The following is a 15,829-nucleotide window of genomic DNA, read 5'->3' on the forward strand; positions in this document are numbered from 1 at the left end:
CTTAAAGTGGCATGATTCTGAATTTTGGGTTGGGTGAATTACATTCCTTATCACTTGAGGTTGCAGTCCTATGCACGCTTCCCTGTTTGAGTAAACTCCATTGAATACATTGGGACTAGGGTTGCCAGGTCACAAGCATCCCAAAACCTGAGATTTGAGGGGTGGGCCCTAGTTGTGTCATGGAGGTGGGCCTGAGTGATGTCATGGGGCGGGCCTGAGTGATGTCTGTGACATCTTTCCCTGGTTCTCCCTGTCAGGTTCCCACCTGCTTGTGGCTACTGCCTTTCACTAGGCACCACCAGGGACACCACCAGTCAGGACCGTCCTTTATATGGTTTCTCACTCCGTTCTAGCACAGATCTCACTAGATCTCACTGCTAGGCAGCACCACCAGTCATTTCCTGTAACCAATACTCCCAGAGACTTTGCCGAAGTCTCTCTATAGCTTGTTACTTTGTGACTGTATGCCTATGCTGTTCCCAACCCTCTTGTATCTTTATATATAAAGCATACAACTCTGGGTTGCTCTGGATACTTGACTTGTTACAATATCTCCCTTCACTGCTGCCACCATTAGATACAGTTTCTGTTCAGCCTTGGTAATTACCTTGCCCTCCCTTCTGGTCTGTATATTTCCCCAGCCAAGGATCAGGCCTTTGGTAAACCAAATAAGTATTTATTTACTAATAACAGGAAATAACAAGATTACTTTAGGAATGTTTCACAAGCGTATGGTTTCATATATGGTCACTCTTTATGTTTCTGTTCATATATATACTCTTTAAATATCAGCCAAATACAATCCAAACTTCCCTCAGAACTCTGCCAGCCAACCCTCACCAAATGACCTCACTCCAACCAACTCAACAACTTCTCTCTCTTAACCGACTCAACCCCCCCATCGCTCACAAACCTCCATTTATACCTTCAGCCAGCCAGCCACTCAGCCAATCATCATCCGGCATACTTCAGCTTCTCACCCATGTACCCCCCTTTCTCTCTCAGTCAATTACCATACATCACCTAATAGACCCACACTTACCATATTTACAGATGCTTAACCTACAGGAACATCACAATGTCATTAAGCATGATACATTAAGCATGATACATAGACCACTGAACAGCCCGCTGTCAAGAATTTGCACAGCACTTTGCAGATCAAGTCACTCAGATTCGCTCCGACTTGGACGCTAAAATTGATACAGTCTCAAGGGATGTAACTTTGGCTCCTGCTTGTCCAATAACAATGGATTCTTTTCGATTTGTACAGCCCGAGGATGTGGACAAGATCCTTGGAGAGGCGAGAGCCACCACATGTTTGCTAGATCCTTGCCCTTCCTGGCTCATTAAGAGTGCCAGAGGGGGACTGGCCGACTGGGTGAGGGGAGTGGTAAATGCCTCTTTACAACAAGGCAGAATTCCAATGTGCCTAAAAGAGGCAGTTGTAAGACCTTTGTTGAAAAAGCCCTCCCTGGATCCCTCTATAATGGGTAACTATCAGCCAGTCTCCAACATGCCATTTCTGGGTAAGGTAATAGAGCGTGTGGTGGCTGCCCAGCTCCAGAGATTCTTGGATGAAACGGATTATCTTGACCCATTTCAGTCTGGTTTCAAGCCCAGCTATGGGACAGAGACGGCTTTGGTCGCCTTGGTGGATGACCTACTCAGAGAGCTGGACAGGGGGAGTGTGTCCCTGTTAGTTCTACTGGAGCTCTCAGCGGCTTTCGATACCATCGACCATGGTATCCTTCTGGGCCGCCTTGCCGGGATGGGACTTGGGGCACTGTGTTGCAGTGGCTCAGCTCCTTTCTGGAGGGACGAACCCAGAAGGTGGTGCTGGGGGATTCCTGTTTGACTCCTTGGCCATTGACATATGGGGTCCCTCAGGGCTCAGTTTTGTCCCCCATGTTATTTAACATCTACATGAAACCGCTGGGTGAGGTTGTCCAGGGGTTTGGGGTTCTGTGTCATCAGTATGCGGATGACACCCAACTCTTTTTCTCCTTTCCACCTAAAGCCAAGGAAGCTGTCCTGGCCCTGAACTGGTGCCTGGCATCAGTGATGGACTGGATGAGGGCAAACAAATTGAAATTAAATCCAGACAAGACAGAGGTGCTCCTGGTTAGTCGAAAGGCAAATCAGGGAATACGGATTCAGCCTGTGCTGGATGGGGTTACACTCCCCCTGAAGACACAGGTTCGCAGTTTGGGTGTGCTCCTGGACTCAGCTTTGAACATGGAGGCCCAGGTCTCTGCAGTGGCCAGGAGTGCTTTTGCCCAGCTAAGACTGGTGCACCAGCTGCACCCATTCCTGGAGAAGCCTGATTTGACTACAGTGATGTATGCCTTAGTTACATCCTGTTTAGATTACTGTAACGTGCTCTACGTGGGGCTGCCTTTGAAGACTGTTTGGAAACTCAAACTGGTACAAAGAGCTGCAGCCAGAGTGTTAACTGGGGCTGGTTACAGGGACCATACAACCCCCTTGTTACGACAGCTCCACTGGCTGCCAGTTTGTTTCTGGTCACAATTCAAAGTGCTGGTTTTGACCTATAAAGCTCTATACTGCCTAGGTCCAGGCTATCTGTCAGACTGTATCTCCCCATATGAGCCTGCCCAGGTGTTGAGATCCTCAGGAGAGGCCCTTCTCTCATTCCCAACACCTTCACAAGTGCGATTGGTGGGGACGTGAGATAGGGCCTTCTCGGTGGCTGCCCCCAGGTTCTGGAACTCTCTTCCTAGGGAAGCACGAATGGCCCCTTCCTTGCTATCCTTCCATCGGCAGGCAAAGTCTTTTTTATTCCGACAGGCTTTTGGACTAGAAGATGTTTAAGATGGGGCCTCATAAGGTCTGTTGTATTGTTCTATTCTTAATGTTTTTAATTGTTTTAGTATCTTAAGTGTATGTTTCATGATTTAAATGTTACGAATAGTTTAATTCTATTTTAACTGTATATTTTTGTATGTTTTTTTACCTATGTGTAGTTTTTATTTGTAAGCTGCCCTGAGTTCCAGTTTTGGAAAAAGGGCGGGGTAAAAATAAAGATTCATTCATTCATTCAATCAATCACAAAGAAATCTGTTTGGAAATTAAAATAGAAATCTTAGCTAAAAGATGGAGCCTGGGTAGGGAACATTTAATCTAGCCTACTTGCTTTCAGCAAGAAGAGTTTAAGTGCCTTCAGGCCAGGCCAGTCACTAGAAGGCCATTGTAGGGACAAATGAGCCTAGTGTTGTGGAGATGTTAGATGGGAGCATTGGGGAGTAAAGATGGATGCTCCTGAAGGCTACAATTCTAAACCCCATTAAACCCCATAGAACTCAACAGGACTGACTTCTGAGTAGATATAGGGCTCATCCAAACGGAGCGGGATAATCCACATTTTCCATATCCAGTTCGTCATCTGACAGTCCTCACTTTGCCTGTTTGTTTGCTCTTTCCCAATAAAAATACCCGCTTCTTTTGCACCCATACATGCAGCGAGAGGACCCATACTTCTTCTCGCTTTTTCCCAGCTCCACTCATAACACTCCCCCCTATCAGCCAATTTGTCTGCAAAAATATGATGTATGCTCCTCTCCCCCTTTGCAACAATGCACAACAAGGTGCATGCGTTTGAACGTACGAACGTGAAAGTTTGAATTTCCTGATGGTTTGGTAGGAGTGGCTGTAAGGGGTGTGTGTCTCCATGTGCCCCTGACCATCCAGGGGGATTGTGGGCAGTGCAAGGGATCAGCGCCTGTAATTGCTGGGTGAATCCCCCCATAACCCTTGGGCTCATTCACTGCAGGATTCAGCCCCGGACTGTTATGCAGCTCGGCGGCAGGAATGCTGCCCCTGAGGGAAGCAAACAGTCCCCCCCCATGGGTGGCCGCTCTTGGGTTGGGCAGGGAATGCGGGCAAACAGCCCCACATGCTGCTGTGTCAATCTGCGCTGAAGCGACCAGCACAGGCTTTGCAGTGTTCCCTCTGATAAAAGAAACATGCGAACCATTTATATGCCTATAATTCCTGTATTTTTTTTTACAATAATTTTTATTCAAATTTTCATAAAACATAGAAAACAAAATCATAAAACATTCAAAGACAAAAAACAAAACAAAAATGATTAAACAAAAAAAAATAAAATGTTGACTTCCCATTTGTCACATATCAAATCAGTTATAGGTCTACAATATATAACAATCCTGTCTCTTAAATCATATTATAAAATCACTTTCCTCCAGTAGTTATCTTAATTAATCATCAAATCTCATAAACATTACTTTATTCTTTCCACAAAAAGTCAAAGAGAGGTTTCAATTCTTTAAGAAATATATCTATCAATTTTTCTCCAAATAAACATGTCAGTTAATCCATCTCGTTAATAATTATAATAATCTTATTGTCATAACCATAGTCCAAATAAACATTTCGATTAATCCATCTCATCAGAATCTGTTAGGTCCAATAATTTCAATAGCCATTATTCCATTATCCCTATTAGTTCCATCTTCCTTCTTCAATAGTCCTGTTAAGTCCAGTAATTTCAGTGTCCAATCTTCCATTATCAGTATTCCATAATAATCTTGCTGTTGTAGCCATAGTCATATAATAAGAGTCTGATGGGAATTTCCTCTATCCCAAATATTTTCTTGCCATCCATTCTGAATAAGTTGCTGAAATACTGTTGTAAAGTCATATCTGTGTTCTTCTTTTTTACAAAATGCACTGGCTCATCTCTTAAGAGTTTTTCCATTGTCACATGGCTGCAGTTAATTCCATAGATTTTCTCTATATCAAGCTCCATCACATCATTCCAGTCCAGAAGATTATCCAAGCCATTGATAACTTTATCTCTAATATCTTCATTAATTTCTTCAGAGATAACGTTAAATTCCAAACAGTAGATTTTATTTCTAAAATCCATAAACTCCAGATCTTTTTCCAATTCCACATTTGTTCCAATCTCCAGGGCTTGTATCTTCCCTTTATTTTTTCTTTTCTCATCTCTGATCTCATTCTCCTCTCTCACAGGATCCCCTATTTCTTTAAGCTCCTGCGTCATTTTGCTCAGTTCAATTTTCAGCTCCTTACTACCCTGTCGCAGGGTTTGTTTCGTTATCTCAATCTCATCCATTATTTTCTGAAACATAGTTACTTCCAGATTCTCAGCCACTTTCTTGATTGCCATTTTTAGAACCACGAAAACAAAGCAAAACAAAAATAAAGAAGAACCACTTCTTATTTCAGCAACAATTGGGTTAATATTCCAGGCTTGATGACATCACAGTATAAACAGAGCAACCTGCCTTATCTCTCTATGTTCAAGAATGCAAAACAAATTTAGTTCCCAGCATCAAAACAGTTAGTGGCGTCGTGAAGAAGCAGATTCGTCAAAATAAAATAGACCAAAAAGAGAATAGTCCCAGACAATATAATATTCCTCGGAATAGAAATCAGGAATAGAAATCCCTCTTCTGTTTATATCTTTAGAATGCACTTCCAGGACAGCTTTTTGCGACAGAAACAGAGATAAGCTGTTAATTTCATGAATAACAGAGAAGAGTTATAGCTCACCCAGAAGTTGTCCAAAGCCGATCAATCTGACAAATCTCCGTTTGCTGCAACAATTTAAACCAAGTAAAAAAATAATAGAAAGAAGGGTGCTTGCCTGTTAGTCCGTTCTCTCTTTAAAGAAAAGATAAACGTATCGCTTAAACAGATAGAGCTTGTTCGGAAGTCCGTCCGGCATTGTTGGCTGGACCTTATCTCATAAATTAATGAAATCCAGTCCTCCCAACAAAAACAGGCTTTTGAGGTTGATCTCTAATGTTCTGACTGATTTATATCTGAATAAGCTTCTTTTGAGGCGGGAGCCCGTCCCAAAAGCAGGCACAAGCGAAGTCACCCTTCCCGGAAGTGCCTATAATTCCTGTATTTTTGTTTGTTTTTATTTGCGATATTTTGCAAAACCAACTGTATGCTTTTCTACCTTTACACATATTAACATTTCTGGAGATACACATGATTGCAATTCCACTTATTTCTCCAGAACAGCAAGTAATGATGTGTGATGTCTAGGAAGGTAGACCACCAATCTCTATGGTTGCGGGTCGCTGAGATGCTCTAGCAAACCACTTATATGCCAATAATTCCTGTGGGTTTTTTGCTTGTATTGCGATATTTCGCAAAAGCGACTGTATGCTTTTCAGCTCAGCTGGGCTGCCGAGAACCTGCAGGCTGTGGTTGAAATTGACAAGACTCAAAGAGAGTAGCCTTGCAGGCAGGAAAGCGAAATTGACTAAGGATGCTTGAGTGTCTGTAATCCAAGAGGAAAGCCTCTATTTCTCTTCTCCCCCCCTCTCCCTTGACTCTGGATGCCTGGAAGCAAAGACCAATATGTTCAAGAAGGGCATTTGATGCGAGGGTGAGGGGTGAGAGGTGGAGGTTAGGCAAAGATAAATATTTTCTCCCTTGAAAAAGTTTACAAACAACCACAATTGCAGATGTCACCCTGAGCGGCTGCCCAGTTTGCAGGCTGGCCAAAAATTAACCACTGTTGCTGCTTCTGCGCAAATGCGCTTTTTTGCATCTGCGCAGTAGAAGTTGCGGGGGGGGCAACACCACACCATTGTTCTGATAGGTTCCTTTCTCTCGGGCTTTCCCCGGACATTCGCGCACATGTGCAACAGTGGAAATATGTGATTGGCTGAGAATGAGGGAACGGATATGGGGAACCGGCCGCCCAAGAACCGCCCATCAAACGCCCACAGCTGTAAAGTCTGCGGTATTGCATCCAAGCACCTGAAGATACAGCGGATGATTCCCGGTTTAAAAAAGCAAATTGCATGATTTGCAGTATTGCAGGAGCGGATTTAACCGCGTGAAAATGTGCAAAAACGTGCAGCATCATATGGACAACTGAAAAATAATGAAAACACAAAGCGATTGTGTCACACATTTTACAGTCATCTGGATGAGCCACTAATTTGGATTGTGCTGTTGGTAAAGCTTGACTAGGGATCCTCTGCAAAGACATCCATATCCAAGCAGGGTTGGCAACCCCCTGCCTGGAATACCCTGCCATTATCTTTTAATGTGGCTGCTCCAAACATCTTTACAGATATGACCCTTCACTTCAGAAAGAGGTCTGAGAAATGAGTAAGAGTAAGAAGTATCTTTTAAAATTGTTCTTTTCAATTGACTCTTGAATGAACATCATACCTAGGGCAGATCCACACCATTCATTTAAAGCACATTCAACACCCATTTGAAGCACATGAATCCCACCACAGAATCATGGGAACTGCAGTTTGTTAAGAGTGATGAGAACTGTAACTGTGAGGGGGAAACGACACTTCCCAGGATTCTTTAGGGGAAGTCGTGCGCTTTAAATGCGAGTTGGATGTGCTTTAAACGTATTGTGTGAATCCACTTAATAAATTTTGCCTGCATGTAAATTGGAAAGGTAGAGAATCTTCTTAGCTCTTACTAATTTCTCAAACTTCTCTCTCCAGTGAAGGGTCTAGTCTGTGAAGGAGTTTGGAGCAGCCATGTTAAACGACAGGTAGGGCATTCCAGGTACAGGGTTGCCAACCCTGCTTTGATATGGATATCTTTGCAGAGGATCCCTAGTCAAGCTTTACCAACAGCACAATCCTAACTATATTTATTCAGAAGTAAGTCCTGTTGAATTCTATGGGGCTTAGTAAGTGTGTTTAGAACTGCAGTCTTCAGAGGCATCCACCATTACTCCTGAGTGCTCCCATCTATCATCTCCACAACACTAGGCTCCCTTTTTCCTACAGTGGCCTTCTGATGACTGGCCTGGCCTGAGGTCACTCAAACCCTTCTTGCCAGAAACAAGTAGGCTAGATTAAATGTTCCCTACTGAAGCTTCCTAAGCAGGTGAAGAGGAATGATCCAGTCACTTCAGCTGGATCTGGGAACACCCTCATTATTTATTTATTTGATTTATATTCCGCCCTTTCTCCCAGTAGGAGCCCAGAGAGGCAAACAAAAGCACTAATAACACTTTAAAACTTCATAAAAACAGACTTCAAAATATATTAAAACACCACCACCATTAAAACATATTAAAACAAAACTTCTTTAAAAACATTTTTTAAAAGCTTTAAAAACATTTTAAAAAAGGTTTAAAAATATATTAAAAAGCAATTCCAACACATTCATCAATGGAATGTTCAGACTTGATTTGTGTTATTGGTATCAGTTACATTTTGCTTCCTGGATGTTTTTCTGAGGAAAATGACTCATGGAAAATACATAGCCAACCTGGGAAATTCTGTGGAATATTTGTGGGCCTGAAATAGTCCTTATCAGAGGACATTGACACCTACTTAAATTCCAAAGAAGTTCTCCAGTAGTTGAAAACTTGGCTCAAAAACAGCAAGAAATAATTGCTCCCCCCCTTTTTTTGCATTAAGAGGAGAGTGAGTTAAATATCAGATCTGCAGCAGGCTTCCAAATCAAACAAACATTTCTGGAACAAGTGACTCAGCTGGTTTATTTAAATAACAGGATTTTTCTGTTCTAAAAATTCATTGTTTTTATTCAGCAGGACCTGCAAGTCAATAGTTATGTTGCTGTTCCATTTGCTAGTGATGTTTTGTCTTTGTGCTAAATTCCCTTTGAGAACTGGAAAAACTAATTACGTATTAAAATAATTAGGTTGAAAGGAAAAGTCTATTTGAATTATATATTTAGCTGCAACAAAGATGTTTGAACAGTCAGTCACTTAGGACACAGCCTTGAACTTGAGAGAGGCCAGATGAGGGGCAATTGGATAATTATTTGATGGAAGCCCCACTATGCTGGCAGGACACCAGATATGCTGCCTCTGTGACAGATATGCAGGAGGAGTACACTGGCGGAAAACACAGATTTTGTATTTTCTTCTTGTCTGTATTTTCCCTACCCCTTCTGGGCTGATACAGATTGCATATGGTGTCTGTTTCACCAGCATAGTGTTGCTGTGTCTCCAGTCCCAGGGTAATCGGATTGCTCTGCCCACCCTGCAAACAGAATCTCAAATTGGTAGTAGGATTAACACCATTTGTGGCCTCAGTGCTTTCCTTTCCTTACAGCAGTGGAACCTCTGATTTACAGGATTGCCAAACTAGCATAGGCACAATGCACCTTCCCCCTAAAAAGAGTGAGAGAGAAACCCTAACATGACTAATGCAGTGACAGATAAACACAAATATACATTAAAATCAGAGCTTGGAAAAGTTACTTTTTTGAACTACAACTCCCATCAGCCCAATCCAGTGGCCATGCTGGCTGGGGCTGATGGGAGCTGAAATTTAAAATAGTAACTTTTCCAAGCTCTGATTAAAATACACAGGCAGAGCAAATCAGCTTGCTTGAGGCTGGTGGGAGCAAAGCCGGCAGAGTTGCTGAAAGGAGCCACCACATCCAGATGCTGCTCAGAGGCCTCTTGGAGGGGAGGATGCTGGCTGTGCTGGCAGGGTGCGGCAGAAGGAAACAAAATCTTTCTGCCACCCCTTTTCCCAGTGTACCAGCTGTTGGGACAGAGGGCTGTGGGAGGGAACTGAACGGGACCTGGATGTCATGTAAAATCCCCCTCTTGGCCCCTTCTCCAACACACCTCCAGACCTCTTCTGCCAGCTCTACTTCCACCAAGCTGGGCTTCTCCTGTAGACCTCCAGCTGAGTCAGCTGGAATGAGGGACTTATGCCAGCCTAGCCCGGCCTAGCCTGGCTCAGCTGGAGGTCTGCCACATCCAACTCCCCTCAGCATTAATAGCCCAGCATTAATAGCAGTTGGATTGTGCCCTAAGCCACCCCTAGGTCTTATGAAGCATACATGTATAACAGTTAGCACTCAGCTTATCTATCCAGATCAAAGTCAGGAAGAGCCAAAGAAAAGAAGAACATGCAAGAGCCCTTCTGGATGATGATGATGACAATTAATTAAGGAGAAGCAGCCCTGGGCTGCAAACAAGGGACAAAACACTGAAAACATCTTAAAACATCTCAAAAATAAACTGCTTAAAAGGAAACATCTTAAAAACATTATTTTTTAACAAATTAAAAACTTCTTAAAAGCAATTCCAAAACAGATGCATACTGGGATAAGTTCTCTACTTAAAAGCCTAGTTGATCAGGCCAATGGTCCATCTAGTCCAGCATCCTGTTCTCACAGTGGCCAACCAGATGTCTTATGGGTAGTCTGCAACCAAGAACCTGTTTGCAACAGTATGGTGGAGGGGAGCAGCGACATGTAGATGATGCCTGTTTGGGTTGCTGCTGGATTATGGGGTTACATCGGGGGACTGAAATGAAATTTAATTTTATTGGATATTATTCTATTTTGCTGTTTCACAATTTATATTTTTTTAAAAAAACCTTTCTATAACTCCCCTTTTGAGATGGGGCTCCTCATTTAAGCAAGCCTACTTTTTTCCACTTCTTGAACAGGAATTAAAAGTTGGTACATTTTCAAAAGCAACCGTTGTTTCATTCCCTTTGAGGTTGCAAAGACCAGAAGATCTGTCACCAGTGTTTGATGTTGTCTTTGGGGTCTTTCCAGCATCCAGAAGCCGCCATGTGTTCCCAGGCTATGTGGTTTAATGTTCTGCATGTATGATACTGTTATATATTTTCCTTCCACTGTAAGAGGCAGTATGTCTCTGAATACCAGTTGCTGAGAATCACAAGTAGGGAGAGTGCTGCTGAACTCAGGCCCTGCTTGTGGGCTTCCCAGAGGCACCTGGATGGCCACTGGGAGACCAAGATGCTGGATTAGATGGCCCATTAGCCTTATCCAGCAAGGCTCTTATGGACTTATGAAAGCACTACAGATACATGAAGGACCAAGCCAGATGTAATGTTAATTGTGTGAGAGCAATTAACATGCACATTTCCCCCATTTATTTAAATAGCAGGTGTGGGTAAGCAGTAGGGGCTTCAGGACCATGGGACGAGAAAGGGAAAAGTTTATGTTTCTCTTTCTGTCATGATCCCCACAAATTTTTCTTCTCTGAAACTGCTATTTGCATTTCAAGGGAAGTCTCCGTTGACAGCAATTATGTCAGGTTTTTGTCAGGACTGCGGCAGGGAGAGAAAAACTCCCTTTCCCCACTTCTAGGGTCCCAGACTTCTCAAGCTACCCCACCTCTGCCATTTCCATTACACAATTGTGCATGTCAATTGCATCCAGACAATTAATGTCTCATCTCATTTGGCCCAAGTGGTGGATCTGGTGCCCACCCAAAGGGAAGAGTCACACTCTTCTCAGCTACCCATCCTATCACCGCCTACCTACTTTGTGTACTTCAGTCTTACACAAACATACAGGTGCTCTTGCATCAGGGAGGGACCATCCATCATGCTATGTTCTTCCTGTGAAGTTTTATGGAGAAGAAAAATAAGGTCTTATCAAGGTACAAAAGCAAATGGGAAGTTCTTGGTTAAGGCTGCCAGCATATTGGGTCATGCTAAGGAGAGTGCAAACAATGGGTTTGTTTTATCTCAGTGGGAGAGCATAGGAAACTGCTTTTTTTGAACTAGACCTTTAGTCCATATAACTCAGAATTGTCTACACTGATAGGCAGTGTCTAAGATTTTAGGCAGGAGTTCAATAATAATAATAATAATAATTTATAAGTCGCCTATCTGGCCAATGGCCACTCTAGGCGACGTACAACTCAGTTAAAATACATCATAATAAATACAGTACAACAATAAAACAGTAAAACAGTGACAGTTCAGAGTAGCAGGCAATTAGTCAAAAAGATTAACCCTCCCCGGAAGTCCCGAAGGCCTGTCTGAAAAGCCAGGTCTTCAAGGCCTGGCGGAATACATTCAGGGAAGGGGCATGCCAAAGATCATATGGGAGGGAGTTCCAGAGAGTGGGGGCCGCCACTGAGAAGGCCCTCTCTCTAGTCCCCACCAGCCTAGCTGTTTTAGTTGGTGGGACTGAGAGAAGGCCCTGTGTGGCTGATCTTGTCGGGCGGCATAATTGGTGGCATTGGAGGCGCTCCATCAGATAAACTGGGCCGAGACTGTGTAGGGCTTTAAAGGTTAATACCAACACCTTGAATTGGGCCCGGAAAACAACTGGGAGCCAGTGCACATCGAACAGCACTGGGGTGATGTGCTCCCGGCGACAACAGTTTGTAAGTAGTCGAGCCGCCGCATTTTGTATAAGTTGTAGTTTCCGGACCGTTTTCAAGGGTAGCCCCACATAGAGCGCATTACAGTAGTCCAAACGAGAGGTGACCAGGACATGTACCACCAATGGGAGCTGATGAACAGGGAGGTAGGGTTGCAGTCTACGTATGAGGTGTAATTGATACCAAGCTGCCCGGCTCACTGCCGAAATCTGAGCCTCCATGGACAGCTTGGAATCAAGGACAACCCCTAGGCTGCAGACTTGGTCCTTTAGGGGCAGTTTCACCCCATCGAACATCAAGTCAATATCTCCCAACCTTCCCTTGTCCCCCACGAGTAGCACCTCGGTCTTATCAGGATTCAGCTTCAACCTGTTCCTTCCCATCCATCCACTCACAGATTCCAGGCACTTGGACATGGTCTCCACAGCCAACTCTGGTGAGGATTTAAATGAGAGATAGAGCTGAGTGTCATCTGCATACTGGTGACACTGCAGCCCAAATCTCCTAATGATAGTCCCCAGCGGCTTCATATAGATATTAAATAGCATGGGAGAGAGGATAGAGCCCTGTGGCACACCACAATTGAGAGGCCAAGGGTCTGAAACCTCCTCCCCCAATGCTACTTGTTGGTACCTGTCGGAGAGAAAGGAGCGGAACCACTGCAGTACAGTGCCTCCTATTCCCAGTCCCTCCAGGCGATGTAAAAGGATACTGTGGTCGACAGTATCAAAAGCCACTGAGAGAACGAGGAGGACAAGAAAGGTGAATTCTCCCCTATCTAATGCCCTCCTCATATCATCCACCAGAGCGACCAAGGCTGTTTCAGTTCCATGTCCAGTCCTGAAACCCGATTGGTATGGATCCAAATAATCCGTTTCATCCAAGTGTGCCGACAGCTGATTAGCCACCACTCGCTCAATGACCTTGCCTAGAAATGGTAAATTTGAAATAGGGTGAAAGTTATTCAAAACTTGGGGATCCAAGGAGGGCTTCTTTAAGATGGGCTTCACGACTGCCTCCTTGAGGGCTAATGGCATTACACCCTCCTCTAGGGATGCATTAACCACCGCCTTAATCCCCTCACCCAATTTCTCTTTGCAGCTCACAAGGAGCCATGACGGGCAAGGATCATTTAGACATGTGGTAGGCTTTACAGTTGAGAGTACCTTGTCCACATCCTCAGAAGGGAGAGGCCGAAACAGATCCCATTTAACCGGCTTGCAACTGGCCAACTCTGGTTCATCCACTGTATCCACGGCGTACGGGATCAAGTTCTGTAAGTGTTCGATTTTATCAGCAAAGTGCTTTGCTAATTTGTCACAGGAGGCCTTTGACTGTTCCAAGGGTTCCTGGGCAACTGGAACGACCAGGCTTCGGACCACTTGGAACAACCTCCTGGGACAGCACTCTGCGGATGCAATGGAGGCAGCAAAGAACTTTTTCTTTTCTGCCTTCACTGCCACCTGGTAGGCAGCTACTGCTGCTCTAACCTGTGTCCGGACATCTTCGGAATGTGATTTCCGCCACCGGCGTTCTAGTCGTCTCACCTCCCGTCTCAGATTACGCAACCGTGGTGTATACCATGGTGCTAACTGAGTTCTATTCAGGGGGAGAGGATGTTTCAGAGCCACCCGGTCCAATGCCCTGGTTATTCCCTCGTTCCACTCTATCACCAGGGCATCGACCAGGCGGCCTTCAGCAGGTTCCAATTCCCCAAGCGCAGTCAGGAATCCTTCTGGATCGATCAGGCGTCTGGGGCGGACCATTCTAATAGGTCCTTTTCCCCTGCGGAGGGTGTGTGGCATCGAGAAGTCTATATTTACCAAGTAGTGATCTGACCATGACACAGGGGTGGAAGAAATCACCCCCAACTTCAGAGCACTTCTCTCCTCTCCCAGGACAAACACAAGGTCGAGAGCATGACCGGCTACATGGGTGGGCCCAATATTACTAAGGTGCAGTTCCCAGGAAGCCATGGTTTCCAAGAAATCCCGAGGGGCTCCAATGAGAGTGGTCTCGGCATGCACGTTGAAGTCACCCAGCACCAATAATTCTGGGGACAATGCCCGTACAGCCGAGACCACCTCCAGCACCTCGGCCAGGGAGTCAGTCGTGCAGCGGGGTGGGCGGTACACAAGCAGAATCCCCAAACTGCCCTTCGGGCCCAACCTCCAGTACATGCAGTCAACAAACTTAGTCCTATGAAGAGGAGGTCTGGTAAAAACTAAAGACTCCCGATAGATGACTGCCACTCCCCCTCCCCGCCTTCCTACCCTCGGCTGCTGTGCGTAATGGAAACCCAGCGGGCACATAGCCTCAAGAATGGGGGCTGAGACCTCATCCAGCCAGGTCTCCGTAATACATGCCAGGTCTGCCCACTCATCCAGGATAATATCATGGATGTGTGATGTTTTTTGTACTACAGACCTGGCATTACACAACAGCAGTCGAAGGTCGGTAGGAATCCTGCATCCCCCAGTTGTCGTCTGGTTCTGGACAGACCCGGAACATGGGATGGGTATTAAGCATCTATCCCCAGTTCCCCTAATCTGGCCTGGTCTGCCAGCAGTACCATTCCAGCGTCTGCCGCCCACTTTTTCTATAGTTTGGCCCCTCACCCTCCCTGTCACATCCCCCCGGTTTGCACATGCCCCTATCCCCGACCGCCGATCAGACAGGCCACCCACCCTAAAGCAATAATAAACCGGAGACCCGCCTCTATCACACTCTGCAACTGTCAAATTAATTTAACTCAAATTAAAATTAAAATCAGTGCAATTTCCATCACATCCACACATCCACACATCCATGCACACCCCACAGTCAGAAGTTAACATAAGATTCCTTTTCTACAATCAACAGTGCTTATAGATGGAACTTGCATGTAGAATATAATCAGAGCTGTGATGAACTCAGAGCCAAGCCCACAGCAACGGGAGCTGGAGACAGCGATGATACAGCAGCTGGTAACAAAATAGTTCAACCAGCCCTACCTGGAGATGCACTTGGGGATTGCACCTGGGACCCTCTGCATGCCAAGCAGATGCTCTGTCACTGAGCTATGGCCCTTAGTTGTTGTTTTTCAAGCATGCTACCTTATAGTCTTAGCCCAGGGCAGCCTAGCATGGCATCAACATACTGTACCTGGAAGCATTCGACAGTTTTGTAAAATGGTCCTCTTTCTGTAGGACAGCTGTTCCCAAACTTCCTCTTCCTGGGACTGCCTGAAAATTGCTGAGGGTCTTGGCTGACCACTTAATAAACTTTCTGCCTATAGTAGCAGCGGTAATGCTCAGTTCTAGATGCTGTAAAATGTTTAGTTTTTTTTTACAGACATGCCACACACTACCTGAATTAAGCTCAACTACAGTTTGGAAACTTCTTCTCTAGGATCTGATACAGTCTGGGCACGTGGTGGTGGATAAAAGTGTTTATTAATGGCCTTTTATGGCTACTCCAAGATACAGAAACCTGTGTCATACCTCACATGCCTGTGTGGAGCCTGATAAGGACAGTTTTGTCAATTTTGGAAGAGGAAAAGAAATCCAGTTTGGAGTTGTTGCTTCCCATCTCCTCAGCCAAAGGTAGCAGAAATGCAGTCAAGATGAGGCAGTTGTTTAGGATAGGCTTTGCTGAAGTGGGTCTTAAAGGTCGAGTAGCAAGGGACAAGAAGAAAATAGAGAA

At 44.8% G+C, this 15,829-nt stretch overlaps 1 protein-coding gene across 2 annotated transcripts in view; it reads left to right on the forward strand.

The window, feature by feature from the left end:
* Positions 1 to 15,829, forward strand: part of LOC133379127 (intercellular adhesion molecule 3-like) — an 81,820-nt gene that overhangs the window by 35,586 nt on the left and 30,405 nt on the right. The gene's annotated exons all lie outside the window — the stretch shown is intronic.

This window comes from Rhineura floridana, chromosome 3 (genome assembly GCF_030035675.1).
Source record: "Rhineura floridana isolate rRhiFlo1 chromosome 3, rRhiFlo1.hap2, whole genome shotgun sequence".
Taxonomy (NCBI): domain Eukaryota; kingdom Metazoa; phylum Chordata; class Lepidosauria; order Squamata; family Rhineuridae; genus Rhineura; species Rhineura floridana.